Source organism: Phacochoerus africanus, chromosome 5, assembly GCF_016906955.1.
Source record: "Phacochoerus africanus isolate WHEZ1 chromosome 5, ROS_Pafr_v1, whole genome shotgun sequence".
Lineage (NCBI taxonomy): Eukaryota > Metazoa > Chordata > Mammalia > Artiodactyla > Suidae > Phacochoerus > Phacochoerus africanus.
This window is the reverse complement of record NC_062548.1, coordinates 44009771-44023452: the sequence shown is the minus strand read 5'-3', so window position 1 is coordinate 44023452 and position 13682 is coordinate 44009771. Positions and strand designations below refer to the sequence as shown.

The 13682-nt window shown below is 53.6% G+C and overlaps 5 non-coding genes across 5 annotated transcripts; 4 read left to right on the top strand and 1 right to left on the bottom strand.

Annotated features, from left to right (window-relative positions):
* Nucleotides 1-1662: 1662 nt before the first annotated feature.
* TRNAR-CCU (transfer RNA arginine (anticodon CCU)) lies at nucleotides 1663-1735 on the bottom strand. The gene has a single exon. It is a non-coding gene; the product is annotated as a tRNA-Arg (tRNA).
* A 1081-nt stretch (nucleotides 1736-2816) lies between these two features.
* On the top strand, nucleotides 2817-2889 carry TRNAK-CUU (transfer RNA lysine (anticodon CUU)). The gene has a single exon. It is a non-coding gene; the product is annotated as a tRNA-Lys (tRNA).
* Nucleotides 2890-4338: 1449 nt separating this feature from the next.
* On the top strand, nucleotides 4339-4411 carry TRNAK-CUU (transfer RNA lysine (anticodon CUU)). The gene has a single exon. It is a non-coding gene; the product is annotated as a tRNA-Lys (tRNA).
* A 672-nt stretch (nucleotides 4412-5083) lies between these two features.
* TRNAP-UGG (transfer RNA proline (anticodon UGG)) lies at nucleotides 5084-5156 on the top strand. The gene has a single exon. It is a non-coding gene; the product is annotated as a tRNA-Pro (tRNA).
* Nucleotides 5157-9964: 4808 nt separating this feature from the next.
* TRNAK-CUU (transfer RNA lysine (anticodon CUU)) lies at nucleotides 9965-10037 on the top strand. Its single transcript has one exon. It is a non-coding gene; the product is annotated as a tRNA-Lys (tRNA).
* Nucleotides 10038-13682: the final 3645 nt, after the last annotated feature.

Genomic DNA, 13682 nt, shown 5'->3' with positions numbered 1-13682 from the left:
AGTCATACATATATGCATATCCATATTCTCTCGGATTCTTTTCCCACATAGATTATCACAGAATATGGGGTGGTTTCTCTGTGCTGCACAGCAGGTCCCCGTTGACCAATTACTCCATACACCTCAGTGTGCATATGTCAATCCCAACCCCCCCAAGTCCATCCCTCCCACCCCCCCTTTTTAGTTATTTTAAAAATAGATGCATTTAAATGGCTGATGTGGCTCATTTTTTTGTGGCTGGTGAAAGCGGACTGCCCTAGGCTGGAGCCATGACTATCACTGGGGGAGACAGTTCTGGGTCCAAATGCTGACTCAGTCTTTAATTGTAAAAACTTTCCCTTCCAGTTATTATTATTGTTATTGGTACTGTGTGTTTTGCTGCACCCAGGCCACAGCAGTGATCCAAGCCGCGGCAGTGACAATACCGGATCCTTAACCCGCTGCTCCGCAAGGGAGCTCCCCCCTTCCAGCTTAGAGCTCACAGCAGAGTCCGCACTCCTGCCAACGCAAGCTCTGGGCTCTGCACAAGAGAGGTAGCCCTGTAGGCCTTCATTTCACCACCTACTACATGGTATCATACGTCGATTACACCTCAGTTTTGAAAAACTTCGATATACAATAGATTGCACACTGAGTGCACAGTGTGATAGGTTTTGACACGTGCTTGCATCCAAACCATCACCACAGTCAAGACAGTGAACATAGTTCTCATCCTCAGAAGTTTTCCCCTGGCTCTTTGTTATCTCTCCCTCCTAGCCCTCAATACCAGTTTGCTAAGTTTTTATCAGAAGTCGAGATTGGACTTATTTTTAAAAAAACGCCGGTACTGGAATTCCCGCTGTGGCCGTGTGGGTTTAGAATCCGACTGCAGCAGTTCATCCAGGTTTGATCCCTGGAGGATCCGGTGTTGCCAAAGCTGAGGTGTAGGTCACAGCTGCGGCTGAGATTCAATCCCTAGGCCAGGAATTAAAAGAAAAAAAAAAAAAAAAGGAAGAAGTGCGGAGGTCGTGGCGCAGTGGAAACGAATCTGACTAGGAACCATGAGGTTGCGGGTTTGATTGCAGACGCGGCTCGGATCTGGTGTTGCTGTGGCTCTGGCGTAGGCCGGCAGCTGTAGCTCCGATTAGACCCCTATCCTGGGAACCTCCATATGCCGCGGGCATGGCCCTAAAAAAGACCAAAAAAAAAAAAAAGGCCTTACTGTATGTATTGAGATGATCATGTGGTCCCTCTCTTTTTAGTCTATAAAATCTACATGGATTTTAAAATGTAAACACTCTAGATTGATAGTTTGAAACCATTTATCCGATCTTGAAAGATGCTGCTGCTCTGTGAGACGTCCTTTATTGTCTGTTCGCCTCAGTAGGTTCAGCGCCACGTGGCCCCAATTCCCTTCTTTCTTCACTTTTACAGGGTTAAAGAAACACTCATCCTCCCACCTCGAGGGTCCTAGGAGGTGCAGCTCTCAAACGTGGCTGATAATAATCTTTGGCGACAGAATCTATTCCAGTATAGGAACGCCAACACTTCTTAAGATTTGCATTGGAGTACGGTGGACTTAACAATGTTTTATTCGTTTTAGGTGGGCAACAAAGTCTTTTTTTTTTTTCCCCCGAATTTTACTGGAATATAGTTGACTTTAATGGATGCCAAAAAGCTAATTACCCCGGGTGGGACTCGAACCCACAATCCCTGGCTTAGGAGGCCAGTGCCTTCTCCATTAGGCCACCGGGGCGCGGTACCTGGGCTCCGGCTTCCCGTGCAGGACCCGCCCCCTTCCACACTTCCGGCGCGCGATGTCTATTCCAGCGTTTTGCGGGGGCTAGTTCCTTTGCTTAGGGCCCAGTGCAGGCGTAGAACACAGGCACCCCCATATCTACCCCAGTCGGGTCCCGGGGCCGCCCCAGCTCCGAGTCAGCCAAAGTCCTCACAGCGCCTGGTGGGGACCGAGGAGGGAGCCAGGCGGCTGGTGGAAGCCGCCCTGCGTGTGCATCTTCGGGACTGGACCCCGAACTCCAGAACACCGAGCCTATCCTCAACCTCTTTTTCGGGGTATCAAAACCGAAACGTCCCCTCCTCCGGGGCGGGGAATCCCGCCTCTGCCCCAGATGGGGGAGTGACAGTCACCAAGGACCAGGATCCATCATCTCCGTTCTGGCTCTTTGCTTTAGGGGTATGGTGCTAACTTTGGGGGCCGCAGGTCCTTTGCCCGCGTCTTGGGCATCCCCAGGCTTTCAGACCCTGTCGGTTTCAAGGGGGTCAAGCCGGGGGTCAGAGGCCCCCTCCAGGAGGAGGAGTTCCAGCGTGTCTCCCTTCTTTAGTGCCCAGCATAGCGGAGGCGGTCGCTGAGGAATTTTCCTGCTCGTCCCTCCTGGAGGCGTGGGGGGCACAGCGGGACCTGCGGACCTGGAACCTCTGCGCTCGTCCTCGGACCCGCTCGGCACCCTGACCCACAACAGTGCCCTTAGGGCTTGGACCCACGCCCCGGGCCCCGGGCCCAGGCTAAGGAAGAGCAGGGAGGTCGCAGCTCCTCGGATTCTGGGCGTTCGGGCTGTGGACTCAACGCCGGAGACCCCCAAACCGCCCGCCGGAGCACGCGGCAAAGGGCGCGGTTCGTCTGCTGTGGAGGCTCCGGTGAGGGGGCCACTGTCAGGGACTGGGGCCAGGACATTTCTCTGCGGCACTGGAGCTTGGGCCGGAATGGGAGACTCATCTCCAGGTTTCGGGGCGTGTACCCGCCGCGGGGCTTAAAGAAAGGGAGGAAAAGGCGAGGTATGAGCTGCTGGTCCCGTGGGCCCCGTCTACTCTCTCGTGTGGCCCGGCTAGCTCAGTCGGTAGAGCATGAGACTCTTAATCTCAGGGTCGTGGGTTCGAGCCCCACGTTGGGCGGCTTTCCTCTTTTGAGATCCCTTGTCGCCTTCCAAGACTTTTCAGCAATCCTGTTTGGAGCGATCTTCCTGGGAAAACGAAAACAAACTGCACAGCTCCTCACTCATGAAGAAGGGGGAACCCCATTTTTGGGGTGTGATTTTTCTCTGGGAGGAAGCACTGAGGGCTTGGGGGACATGGCTTAAACATGGAAAGGTAGAGCAGGCCCTGGAGGGTCCTGACCCTATGGGCATGGACTGGGTCCTATCCCCTACTGTGGGGTCTCCGTCTCACTCTACCTTTGAGGTGGCTTTGGAGGCTGGGTAGGGCCCCCTAACACTCTTTCACTAAGCCTACCCCTCTCTATGGGCCGGTGGCAGGGTTGTCAGACCGAGGGGAAGGCCCAAATGGGGGTGCTGGAGTGGAAAACGCCCAAACCTGGGGATCGGGAAGGAGAGAGGATGTTTCTAGAGGAGGGGGCTGGGCAAGAAGGGGACAGCCACCCCAGGGGAGTGTGCTAACATCCCACTGCCCTTTGGCTGAGGATCTCTGGTCACATGGCTGCTCCTAGCAGAGGAACAGGCTTGGCTTTCAAACCTCCCTCAGCCTCCTCCACTTCTGCCTCCTTTTCTGCAAGCAAGGAGCCTCAGGGCAGCCTCTGACTCCAGAGCCCCTGCAGAAGTAGCTCCACCCATCTGCTCCACTCGACTGCCTTGGTCCCTAAGCGATTATCTGCCAGAGCCTGAAGCCTGGACCCCAGAAGCCCCCAAAGCGTGGGAATCAGGTGGAGGGAGCTGAGGACCCTCCTTGGTCAACCGGCTTCCAGGGTGCCATGCTCTGTTAGCTATTGAGACTCCCCCTTTCCCTACTAAGGCTGCTGCCATGTGGATGCAGGGGAGGTTGCCGAGCTGAGGCTTTTATCTCAGGGACATTTCACTGCAGACCTGCCTTTTATTGGCTGGAGACTTGTGGGTTTATCTGAGGCCTCCACCCAGACATTTTGGGCTAAGTGAGCAACTCTTACCATCTTGCTGTGGGGCTCAGACTAACCTGGAATTCACAAAATAACCTAGAGGACACTCCAGGGTATGGCCTTCTGGCCTTTTCCAGACACGTTCTCTTCGGACCCACAGGAGAGAGCTAAGCCCCCCTTAGAGCCCTTTGCAACACCCTGGCCCTGCAGGGATGGACAGAGGAGCCTGGGAGCCCAGGCGACAGAGAGGCTAGTATAGGGAACAGGAAGAGACGTGTTTAAAAGTAAACCTGATCCTAGCATCATGGGTCAATTTCTTTTTTCTTTCTTTTTTCTTTTCTTTTTTCCTTTTCTTTTTTAAGGGGCTAAGTTTTGGGGCCTTCTGCCCTCCCTTCCTAAGTACAGGCTTCCCCACGTACTTTGCCCCATCCAATTGTTTCTGGTTAACCACAGCCGGTCACGTTCCGAAAGACAGTCACTGTAGTACAACTGTAGTCGCCTGGCTAGCTCAGTCGGTAGAGCATGAGACTCTTAATCTCAGCGTCGTGGGTTTGAGCCCCACGTTGGGCGGGTCCTTTTTACCACCTACTGTTCTTGCGGATTCTGGTCCCACATGGATTGGTTTTCTGTTCCTAGCTCTCCACTCCCGTCTAAAAAGCGCTCTATTGTGGGGCACAGTGAATTGGTACAAGTTCCTGCTCATCATGGGAAAACATGCTGGGCCTGACCCTTGGAGTTGTCTGCTCCTTGTATCGAATGGTGGCTTCTGGACTCTCCTTCCTGTGTCTCGGACAAGGCAGGAGCCAAAGACCTTTAAGACCAACAAAGGTTTCTCCCTTTCCACTGTCCGTAATTAAATATACAAGACAGTGGGAAGAATCTGGGCTCCTCTGGGAATTGGATTGTTCAGTAATTCCTGTGCCTATTCTGCTTCCCTCCCTAGGCGCCCCCCCAAGTCGCGGGCGAACTGTTCACGCGGGATACCGCCGCGTTTCTCCCGCCTCCTCTAGAGCCAGGGTGGGTGGGAAGCCGTGGACTTGGGAAGGCGTGGTTTCAAGGGGCCTCGCGAGAGTTTAGTTGCGCTGCGCCGCCCTACTTGGAGCCTCAGGCTGAAATCCGACGGGGGCTACGAACCCGTGAGCCCGTAGAAACGAATTCACAGGTACACACGCTGACAACTGAGCTATCAGGACGAGCTTTCGTCTATGTCACCTGCAGAGGTCGCAGGTGCTACAGCCGCGTGGCTCGTTGGTCTAGGGGTATGATTCTCGCTTTGGGTGCGAGAGGTTCCCGGGTTCAAATCCCGGACGAGCCCGTGTGCGTTTTTTTCCGTCCGCGTTCTCTGCGACTAGGCGAAGGCTTCAGTTGGGGACCTGGGGCAGCTTCCTCTGAGAGCGGATCCTGCGGCAAAGGAGACGGCGCAGTCAAAGTGCACAGTTGGTTGCCCCAGGGAGCCAGATAATCTTGCGGTTCGAGATAATCACTGCTCAAGCCCCAGGTGAGCTGAACTCTTACTTAAAGTTGTGTTTTGTGGCGGGGAGAGGGACGTTTCTTCCCTTCCGTGCATGATGCCTGCGGGTCGGACCCCTGGCCTTTTCCAGGTGGGCGAGCAAAGAAATCAGTCCCGCCGAGGATCCGGAGGGGTTGGGGAATGGTCGAACGTCTGGGAAGGCAGACCGACTGCAGAGACTGCTCCGGAACCCGACCTGCCACCCCCGCCCCCGCGCGCTCCCCTCCGGGAAGCAGAAGCAGCTCTCGTTGTTCTGAGAGCGGCGTCTTCGTCTTCCCCAACCTGGGGACCGGAGGACCGGCCTCCTCCCCCCAGTGGGCTGGGAGGGGGTCGTTGCCCTGCCCTGCTGCGGGGTCTGGTTTGTACGCTGACACACCTCCCTCCACCCCCTACCCCCGACACCAGGCCATCCCCGGGCATCTAAGGCCAGGACTATTGCTGGCCGGCTGGTTCAGACAGTAGAACAAAGTGACTCTCAAAGTCGGCTTCTCAGGTTGGAGGTCCCATGTCCGAAGCTCGATTTATTGGTTTTGATCTCGCCGGGGCGGGAGAAGGAAGCGGAACCGGGAGAAGTGGGAGCAGCCAGGAGAGGCAGAGGCAGTGGCGGCTGTTTTCCCCGTGCGCTCCGCAGGCCTTTGGTGAGCAACCGCTGGATGCCGCCGCTTGGGAGTTCGACGTTTTGCAAAGCGAATGTCCCAGAGATCGCGGCTCTAGAACCTTCCGCGCGCCCCCGCCGTCTCTTGAGAGGTCCGTCTACCCCATGAGGCGGGGAGCTCCTTGCAGTCTTTTCCGGTTCGGCGGTAGCCACCGGACTGGGGGGAACGCAGGGGCTGCTGTCTACTTTGTTCTCGTGGTTTTTCTCAGCGTCCACAGGTCCCTGAACTCGATACTTCCTGGCGGGTCTGAAATTGGAGTCTCCTCCCTGTGCCACCTCATTGACCTCGCCTGTCCCAACTTCCTGGACGCCACGAAGCCATAGTGAGAGCGAAAGGCCCCTTCTCTGTGGCTCGTTGGTCTAGGGGTATGATTCTCGCTTAGGGTGCGAGAGGTCCTGGGTTCAAATCCTGGGCGAGCCCCATCTTTTTCACCCCAAATGATGATCTCAGTGCCACCGGTGTCATTTAAAAATTTTCATTGGGTTCCAGTCGCTGAGTCTCTAGATATCTCACAACAATTTACTTTGCCGGTTCAAGTTTGAGGCACCTAAGAAGGGAGAAGGCTTTCCTTCTGTGCCTTCAGAGTCTGTCCTTGCCGCTTGGATGCCTCTGTCGTGGGCCACACATCCCCAGGACAAGCCTCCGCCTGGGGAGAGGTGATGGGCTGCTGGGATTTGCAGCCGGTGTCCTGAGCCGCCTGCCCTCCCCGCCCCAGGTCCAGTCACTCTATCTGGCGTGGTCTGTGGCCCTTGCCTCCTTCCTTGCCTGAGGTCGGCAGGAATCCCAGGAGCTCCACCCAGCCGAGGGCCGAGGACGGAGGTCCTGGGCCCCAGCGCCGGCCAGGATACGTTCCCCTCCTCTGCCCTATTCTGTGGCTTAGAGGGCCACCCTCAAAGCCTGAGAAGTGGACACTGGAAGCCCAGACACTGAGCACAGAGGCCTGCTATCACCAGAAAGTTCAAAATCCAATTATTTGAAGAGCGGTAATAAATGTGTCATGGTCTGAGGCTATTGTCCCACGTGGTTACACCCATTCCTTGCCCCCCCCCCCAGCGTACAGCTTATGACTATCAGAGAATAGCTTGGACCCGTGACTAAGCCTAACAAACCGTGTTCAAGAACTCTGCAAGGGTGGACATCTATAGGGCAGAACCCTGAGCTGGGGATGGCTCTGATTGCCAAAGTCCTACCAAACAGCCCCTCAGTGGGAAGGGACCTTCCACCCAGTTCCCTGGAGTGAGAGGAAAACGGGAGGGGGATTAACTGCCCCAGCCCTTCCTACTCTCTGGCACAGGGGCCCAGGGGAAGTCCCCATGTGGGTTCCCAAGTGCTTGTCTGCCAGGTATTCAGCATGTGCTGGAAAGAAGAGCATCACAGGGTGCCAAGAGCATCTGCCTCCCACAGGATCTGCAGGATGGTTACACTGGAGAGGAGGAAGTAGAAAAATGGGTGGTGGAGGGTCTTCTTTTTTGTTTGGATGGTGAGTTTATGTGCCATGAACCAAGGATGGGGAATAATCCAGTGGGCACTTGAGGACCAGCTGGAGAAAACAAACAAACAATGGCCTCAAAGTAGAAGAAAAAAGATGAAGAGAGAAATAGTAAACTAAAAACAGGTCAAAATAATACAAAAATTAAAAAATAAAACATTTCAATCTGACTACATATTAACACACTTCTAAAAATTCCATGGAAGGAAGAAATTACAATGAGATTTAGAAAATACTTTGAAATAAACGATGATGAAAATACTACATACCAAAACCTGTAGGATGTGGCCAACACAGTAGTTTGAGGGAAATTGATAGTCTTAGATGTGTATAATAGAGAAGATGGGTTGAAAACTAATGGCAAGAAGTTAGAAAAAGCACAGCAAAAATCAACCCAAGTAAGTTAGAACAAGGGAAAAATGACGAAAAAAAGCAATGAGGTTGAAAACAAGCATACTGTTGAGATTAATGACAAATCCTGAAGCTAGGCCTTGGAAAAAGCTAATGTTATTGCCCAAAAAATTGGTTAAGAAATAATGACAGAGGACCGACATAACACACAGCAGGGAATGACTTTAAAATTATCGCATACCTTAAGAAGATGCTAAAAGCATATTGGAAACAACTTTGTGAAAATTTAGAAAAAAATTTTTGAACTGTAAATCATGCCTTCATGGAATCGAAGCAGAATAAAAATGTAAATAATCTTAAGACTAATAAAGTTGATCCATAATCAAATATTATCTTCCACAGACAATTCTTGAGCCAGATGGCATCATTGGAGCACTCCACCAAACATTCAAGAAATAAAGTTTTAACCTTACACAAAATCTTGCGTAGAAGAAGGAACTTCCCAACACATTTTCTGAGGCTAGCACAGCTCTGATAGCAAAACTAACCACAGACAGCATGAAAAAGAAATTTAAAAACCACCTTGCTCATGAAAATAGGTGGAAAAATCTTGAAATATTAGCCAACCAAATCGCATGACATGAAAAGAATAATATGCCATGGCCAAGTTGAGTTTATACTAGGGAATGCAAGATTGATTTGACCTTAGAAAAATCGGTACATGGGGAGTTCCCGTTGTGCCTCAGCGGGTCATGAGCCCGACTAGAATCCATGAGGTTTCAGGATAGACCCCTGGCCTTGCTCAGTGGGTTGAGGATCCAGCATTGCGGTGAGCTGGGGTGTAGGTCGCATACACCGCTGGCATTCTGCGTTGCTGTGCCTGTGGCGAAGGCCAGCAGCTGCAGCTCAGATTCAGATTCAAACCCTAGTCTGGGAACTTCCATATGCCGTGGGTGCGGCCCTAAAAAAAGCAAAAAGAAAGTCGGCAGATGTAGTCAATGAATTTAGGGGCCAGTGCCTAGTACAATCCAACTTCCATGCATGATTTTTAAAATTCTTAGTAAACTAACAAAAGAAAGTAATGCCAAAATTATCTGTAAAATACTACGGCGAATTTTGTACCTCATGGTGAAAATTTGAAAACGTTCCCTTTGAGGGAGTTCCCCTTGTGGCGCAGCGGAACTGAATCCGACCGGTATCCCTGAGAATGCGGATTTGATCCCTGGCCTCGCTCAGTGGGTTAAGGCTCAGAGGTCAGTGGTTTAACGCCAGACGCGTTGCGGCGAGCTGAGGTGTAGGTCGCAGATCCGGCTTGGATTCCGAGATGCTGTGGCTGTGGCTGGGGCCAGCATTTGCGGCTCCAATTCCCACCCCTAGGCTGGAAACTTCCATGAGCCGAAGTTGCGGCACCTCCCGCCCCCCAAAAAAGGAAAGAAAACGCTCCCTTCGAGGTTAGAAATGCAAGAAGGTCGACACTATTTCCATTGAATTATTTCTTCGGAACATTTTCATCAGAGACTGTGGGTCGCCCCCACATCGCTGGTGGCAACGTACGGTGGTACAGTCACTCTGGAAAACTCTGTGGCGTTTTCTTTAAAAACGAAACCTGTAAATACCATATGACCCAGCAATTGGAACTTTGGACATTTATCTCAGAAAAAATGAAGGCTCATCTTCACCCACAAAGCAGCACACGAATGTTTATAGCTATTATATTTGTAACAGTCTAAAACCTGGAAATCATCCGGATGTCCCTTAAGAGGTCGGTGACTCCTTAAACTAACTGGTACATCCCTCTCTGCTCTCTCCTTCCCGCATTACTCGGCTGCGGCTGCCGGGGCGGCTCCTCTGGACGCCCGATGTCCAAGTGGGGCAGGCGGGCACAGGGTCGGGCGGAGTTTCCCGGCTAGAGGGGGGAGGGAAGTTCCTGGCTAGGAGCACCCTTGTTGGGGCGCGTCTGTGGAGAGGGAGCCTGCAGCGGGGGAGTCCCCGTGAAGCCCAGGAAGCTTTGGCTGCGGACCTACCCCTGTGGCCCAGGTCTGTGTTGTCACCTAACTTAGGTCGGCTCACCTTCGCCTCCGCCTCCAACACGTGAGCCACAGAATCGCGGTTCAGTCGCCCGGCTAGCTCAGTCGGTAGAGCATGAGACTCTTAATCTCAGGGTCGTGGGTTCGAGCCCCACGCTGGGCGAGGTTGCTTCTTTTGGATTTGGAACTTCTAGGGTCCCGAGAGACCCTCCAGGCAGCCATCAGTGAGTCTCTTGGATTTGGAACTTCTAGGGTCCCGAGAGACCCTCCAGGCAGCCATCAGTGAGTATCTTGTGGCTACAGTGATACACTGCACCCACCCCCAGCCCCCGTTCGGGGGAGCGGCTTTTCTAGGCAAGGCGTTCCAGGGGTCTACCCTCAAAAGGCATTCGACGCTGCCCCACCGGTCTCAGAGCGCTTTTGTGGCTTTTATTCCATGCACGTCCGCAAGCACGCTCTGGGCTGCCAGGAGTGTGCAGAGTGACCTCCCAGCCCAGCAGGGACACACGGATCACCAGCCCTTCCTCATGGTGGGCTTGTTTTTGTCTCAGCGCTGGGGCCACCAAAATGGAGGGGGAGAGGATTCGGGTGCAGGGTTGCTCCTACTTCGTGGGCACCGGGGGCTCCGTGGTCCTTCCCTCACCCACTGGTCCTTGAGCTCAGCCCTTGCCAGCGGTTCTCAAACTGGAGTTGCTGCTTCTCCTGACCTCACTCATCCCACATCCGGGTCGCCACAAAGTCTTAGAAGGGAGCCAAAGGACCTAGTTGGCATGGCTCGTTGGTCTAGGGGTATGATTCTCGCTTCGGGTGCGATAGGTCCCGGGTTCAAATCCGAGACGAGCCCTTTTGGGGGTAAGGAATATTTGGAAATGTCCCCAGGGACCCAGACCTTGGGCGTGGAAATCTGACGCGGCTGCACTGCCGGTGGGGATTAGGGAAACTATTTAAAACGCTCAAGCTGGTTCCTGTTTTTTTTTTAATTTTTAGTAGGAGTTCCCCTTGTGGCTCAGCGGAAACGATTCTGACTAGGAATCATGAGGTTTCAGGTTCGGCTCCTGACCTCGCTCAGTGCGTTGTGTATCTGGTGTTGCGGTGAGCTGTGGTGTAGGTCGCAGATGCAACTCGGATCTGGCGTTGCTGTAGCTGTGGTGTAGGCCAGAGGCTACAGCTCCGAATTAACCCCTAGCCTGAGAACCTCCATATGCTCCGAATGCGGCCCTAAAAAAATAAGACATAAATTTTTAGTAGGAGACTTGGGGGTCTAGGGGTGTGAGTAATGAGACTCAGCAGTGAGACTGCACACTCCCTGCCAGGTGTCCAGTATCGTATCCGCTGTGGCTACGGAGCCAGGATGGGGGAGGCGCATAGAGATGGTGCCCGAGGCCCCCTTTTCTTTATTCCCCTTTCTTCCTCCTTCTTTTCCTTCCATTTCCTTGTCACCCGTCACCTGGGCGCCCCCAGGTCTGCCTGCCTCCCGCTGCCCCGGATCGGGAAATTGTTTTCCGGAGCCTGGGCTGGGGAACGTGGAGTCCTGGAGTCCACGCTGTCCAGACAGGGTCCTGTGCCCAGCTCTGAACGCCAGGCTGTGATGGGCTCATTTTTTGGCAGCTGGTGGATTTGACTTTGAACCTTAAGGAGTTCCATTCCTGGAGGGCTGCTTTCCTAAAGGGTGAAGGTTTGCCTATTTCCAGGCAACCATGGACCAGGGTCGCTCCTCAGGCAGAATCTCCTCTTTCTTCCAGAGTCCATCCCAGAACCCGAAACCTGACTGTCGAATTAAACTTCCCGCGGGGGATCTCTCGCCTAAAGTTTTTTTTTTTTTTTTTAACTTTAATTTATTGATTAAAAAGGGTTTTTTTTTTTGTTTTCCTTTTTGTTTGTTTGTTTTTGTTTTTGTTTTGGAGTTCCTGTTGTGGCTCAGCCGGTAACGAACCCAACTAGTATCCATGAGGTTACCAGTTCGATCTCTGACCTTCCCCAGGGGATTAAGGATCTGACGTTGCCTGGAGCTGTGGTGTAGGTCGCAGGCGCAGCTCGGATTTGGCTGTGTCTGTGGCCGGCAGCTGCAGCTCCGATTTGACCCCGCAGGTGCGTCCCTTAAAAAAACTCTTTTTTGAAACTTCTTTAAGGAAGTTACAAAGAAAACACCCCAGCAGAGACTCGGGGTTTGCAGTAATACGAATGAGTGGGGTTTGGGGGACTAACTTTTGCTAAAAACAACTGAAAATGTTGGCGATTAAAACAAACAGACTTCAAAGCAGTGAAGAGTTTGCTTTCAGGGGTGTAAAGAAATCCCGGGCCCAATTTATTTTTATTTATTTATTTATTTATTTTGTTATTTCTTGGGCCGCTCCCATGGCATATGGAGGTTCCCAGGCTAGGGGGTCTAATCGGAGCTGTAGCCACCAGCCTACACCAGGGCCACAGCACCAGGGCCACAGCAACGCGGGATCCGAGCCGGGTCTGCAACCTACACCAGAGCTCACGGCAACGCCGGATCATTAACCCACTGAGCAAGGCCAGGGATCGAACCCGCAACCTCATGGTTTCTAGTCGGATTCGTTAACCACTGCGCCACGACGGGAACTCCCCCGGGGCCTAATTTAAATGGATGCGAAAAACCATAGCGGTGCCGGCTCTTCAAAGCTGCGGTCGCACCAAGGGGCCTTGTCAATCCGGGCAAACGTTACCGTCTCCGGCTCTGGGAACCTGCGCCTGGATTCCTCCTTGAATCCGTGATCCCCAAATCTGAGTGTGTGCAGAAACACACCCATCTCGCCCGGCGGCCAGCTGCTTCTGGAAAGCGTATTGCCTGGAGGGGTCTCCTCTTTCTCCCGCCTTCCGCTAAAGTGCAATCGACTTAAGAATGGGGAGCGCATGTGCCAAGACCTCGCGCACCCGAAGGCCAAAGCCACCCTAGGAGCGAGGGGCCGGCGTCTAGAGCGTCCCAGTTCCTCGCAGTGACGCCGCGTTCCTCCGGGGCGGTTCCTCTGCCGCCTCAGGGAGGGCAGCCCAGCCCCTCGCCCTCCGCTTCGTCCGGGCCTGTGGCCAGATTGCCAGGACAAGCGGGCTAAAGGAGATTAGAAGATCGGGCCACGGAATCCGAGGCTGCCCTGGATTGTTTTTTTTTTTTTTTCTTTAAACCATACGGAACGTTATTGGAGGAAATTCGAATACGGATTGTGCGTTAGATAATGTTGTTGCCGGAAGGACGAAGAATAGATTGGGAGTGGGGAGGTGGCGAGGGGGAATCTCCGAGCTCCTGGGGGTCTCCTCGGGGGATGGGGAGTCTTGAGAGGCTCCGGATCTGCTGAATTTTTACCTTTGCGTAAATGACAAGCCTCAGGGACTAAAGAAGGGTGGGGCGCGAGGAAAATTGCAGGGGCCGTGTCCAGATACCAGGGCTTCGGCTTTGGGAAGCTCCAAGGGGACGGGTTTGGTTTGGCGCTCCTCCTGGAGAAGCGAGGTCCGGGGTAGAACTTTCTGGGCGCCTCTGTCTGTCTCCTTGACCTTGTCCAACCCCCGAGTTACCGGCGCTACGCAGGAGGCTGCGGAGCCGGCGCTGACGTGTGCCTGGGGGTGGGGCGCGGAGGATGCGGAGGGGTGCTTTCCCCTCTTCCGCGCTGTTAGTGCGGAGGCACCACCTTCCTCCAGCCCCAGCCCTGCCCCGCCTTCGGTCAAGCCGGGTCCCGGAAGGACCAAACAATTATCACACACACACACACACACACACAGCGGGGATCCGGGAGGGAGGGAGGCAGACGCACCGCCGCCTGATCCAGCCAGAGTCCCTCACGGTTCGCGGAAT